Source organism: Alligator sinensis, unplaced genomic scaffold, assembly GCF_000455745.1.
Source record: "Alligator sinensis unplaced genomic scaffold, ASM45574v1 scaffold150_1, whole genome shotgun sequence".
Taxonomy (NCBI): domain Eukaryota; kingdom Metazoa; phylum Chordata; order Crocodylia; family Alligatoridae; genus Alligator; species Alligator sinensis.
In genome coordinates this window covers 935,981-939,461 of record NW_005841840.1, presented here as the reverse complement: position 1 = coordinate 939,461, position 3,481 = coordinate 935,981, and the positions used below count along the sequence as shown (strand labels likewise).

Below are 3,481 nucleotides of genomic sequence, written 5' to 3'. Positions count from 1 at the left end.
TCACCTCCATCTTGCTAGAAAACTTCCTTTCTGCCCTGATGAGGAACTGGCTGCAATGATCACTTGTCGCACTCAGACTCAATTACTGAGATTTACTGTACATAAAGATGAATGTCAAGACTCTGCATAGGCTTTGGCCAGTGCATAGTGTGGCTACATACCTTCTCCCTGGCTCAGTCAGTTACAAATACTTCTTTACACCTGTGCTCAATTTTTTCCATGGCTTTCAGTAACCTTCAATATCAGCCTCAATCCTAATATTCAGAGCAGTTAATGGATTAAGGCCCAGCTACATCAGAGACTGAATTTCACTCCCTGATCAAGATCTATGTGATCTGGGGGGAATGTAGATCATAAAAGGAAGCATTTGAGAAATGGGAGCAGAGTATTCTTCATGCAGCAGTCTCCCAAAAGTGATGAGGTGAATCCAGAGTCTGACCACCTTTACAAACTAATGTAAGTTTGCCATTTTAAAGAAAACCTCCCACCATAAGTGATGGTTACTGTCCCCATTTGTGGGGGACCCCCAGAACCCTGAGTTTCTCCCCCCTGGTATGTCACGTAGCCCAAGGAACAGATAAGGTTGCCTTGGGATAATTTCTTGCCTTAAGAAGCCTGTTTCATTGCCCTTACAGCTGCTGCACCTTCCAGCTGCTGACCCCAGGAGGGCTCCCTGTTATGTTGTGAAAGAAATTTTAGGTCTCCCTTTTTGTAGAAAAGGATAGCTTGGAGTATAACTCACCTAGAAATCATTCTTTCAACTGGAAATCAGTAAAGAGACAAAACAACAAAAGTATATATTATGTAGCAAAACGGAATAAACTAAGCAAAGTAGATCATAGACAAAAACAAAAACAAAAAAAAAAAACCCTTCAAAAAAGTACAGATGCTTATCCTCTCATCTGGCTACATCCTGGCCCTCCCAAGAGTCCTGCCAGTGTTTCCAGAATGCAGCTGTCCTGCTGATTCTGCCTACCCTGACCACTGCAGACCTTAAACCTACAAAGCCTGCGATTCAAAGATCAGGATTCTAGCTACACTCTAAAAAGCCTCCAAAGCCCCCCTTTCCCCCTCCCCAACATTATTCTAATTGTTCATGAGTCACCAGAGTCCTTTACAAAGTTCTTGTCTCTGAGTACCCTGGAGCCCCTCCAGCTAAAGGGTCATTTATCTCAGTTGCTTCTCTGTTATGGAGTTATTTTCTCCCTTTTTTCAACACCATGATCAATATCCAAAATGGTAAAATACAAACCACCATATACAAGAAACCCACGGGCCAACATACATAACTATACAGAACCAGAAATCAACCTAAACACACCAAAAAAAGATGTAATTTACAGCCAAGTTCTCCAATACCACCGAATTTGCACTGAGAAGAATACCCGTGATCGTCATTTCACAAATCTCAAAACAGCTTTCATGCAACAAGGATGTTCCTCCTACAACTAACAATCCTTTCTCCCTTGCAGGCAGACAATACTTGGGGGTGCCCACCCATAATGTTTCCTTCTGCCTGTGCCTGCGAGTGGCAACTACCTTTACGTATGCATACCCCAGTCCCTTGACTGAAACCAATAAAAACTATAAATATATACATAGACTGCATAACAATCTACACAGCAATAAAAGTGACATAAATGGATGCAACATAACATGGGCTTACCAACAAGAACACACATGCCATATCAGTACAAAAACATGACACACCATGAATCCCCAAAACATAATAAGGTTCATGACAGTCATATTTAGAATACTGTTTAGTTTCAATCCTCAAGAAATTCCTATCCCTTACCACAAACAAAGTCTTGACCTCGAAAGGGAGATATTACAAAGACTTCATGAAATCTACTAGAGACTATTGCTATTAATTATTTAGAACCTGCTTAGCTACTATGGCAATGGAGACCAGTATAAAATCCAAAGATAAATTAAATAGGAAGGGAAACAGAAGTGAAAAGCCATGGAAATCATCATTATTTATAGCTTTAAAAGCTGATATTATATTTTACAAACTAATGGGAAGATATAAGAGAAGAGTTAAACATGCTGCGTGGTAGACATACCTAACATATTTAAAGTCTGGAGAGAATAGCTGTAATCATAATAGATGCAAGGAATACACTGGATGTATTAATTTACATTTGGTATTAGAAAATACCAAACCTTATCCCAAATCTTGGATAAATTACAGATGACCTAAAGCTGTCATAAACTAAAATGGCAAAGTGGGAGCTTGCAATGATCAGCTTAGATGGAAGAAATATGAAGATATGGATATGAAGTTGACAGTAGTAAAAAGGAATAGGCAGTGTTTGTAAAAGGCCAAATTTTCAAAAAGCTGAAAATCCAACAACTCTTATTGTCCTTCATTGTAAATATGAATGCTGAGCACCTTAAAGAATCAGTTGTCTGAATAGCAGATAGACCCTTGAAAAAGTTGAGCCTTTAATGGGTACTGTATAGTACAAAAATATTAGACAAAGAAATCATATTTTTCAAGGCATTCGCTAATTGAGTGTGTGTTATGGAGTCACAAAGCTCCTTGGGGAGTTTAGGGACAGATTGCAGATTAAAGACTTATAGTTTCTCCCAGGCACAAGTACAAGAGAGATGCGGACAATTTTCCATCCAATAAAACTGGCTTCCAGAATTCCTGTCTATTGCTGTGGACCCCAGAACCATTCAGTTGGTAATTCATATCATTAGTAACACACACAATTTTACCAGCTCTACTGACAAGCAAGCTTCATCCCAAAGGCATAGGAAAATTCAAATGATCAAGATTAAATTCTGTTATTAATTTAGGAATTCCAAATAATCATAAATTCTATTATATGGACGTTGATACTTTCTCCCCCTCCATAGCTACATATCAGAATTTAAAATTATTATTAACCTATTCAAACTAGATGCAGTTTTTATATTATGCCATAGAATGTTCCTCATTTACTTACCTATTTACGAATCTTTGTTGGTCTGGGGGCTGTGGGGGTTGGAGCATTCCTGAAATGCAAATAACAGCATTAGATACTGCTAAGTGGAGCTCTTCTAATGCAAAATCATTTAAACATCTCAATAAAAAACATCCAAAGAACTGAATAAAAATTAACCTGTTATGCCTAAGTAATATAACTTTACAGAGAGGCACTGAAATCTAATTCTTTCTGAGAGATCAGAGGAAGCCTCAGGCTGTTCTTCCAGACAGTATATATCAGGAAAAAATAACAGTTTCATAAATATGTGTAGATTATTAGTGCTTGCCAAATAGATTCATTTGATTTTTTTTTATGATCCAGCTGTTTTCCATTTAGCCAGAAGACAGTGATGTTTTGTTCTGCAAGGAAAACCATGGCAGACCAAATAAAATATGTTATACAGTAAGACTGATTTTCTATTCCCTTAAGGCACAGAGTTTATTTCACATTGTTTTCATAAAATACCTTATTCAAATTATGAAACCCCTGTTTCTACTGCA

General features: G+C 37.8%; 1 long non-coding RNA gene across 1 annotated transcript in view; it reads right to left on the bottom strand.

Annotated features, from left to right (window-relative positions):
* Window positions 1-2,963: 2,963 nt before the first annotated feature.
* The window catches only part of LOC102381852, a 13,153-nt gene continuing 12,635 nt past the window's right edge, over window positions 2,964-3,481 (bottom strand). Inside the window, exon 3 of the long non-coding RNA XR_322884.1 lies at window positions 2,964-3,009. This is a non-coding gene — a long non-coding RNA (uncharacterized LOC102381852). The remainder of the gene's footprint in view (window positions 3,010-3,481) is intronic.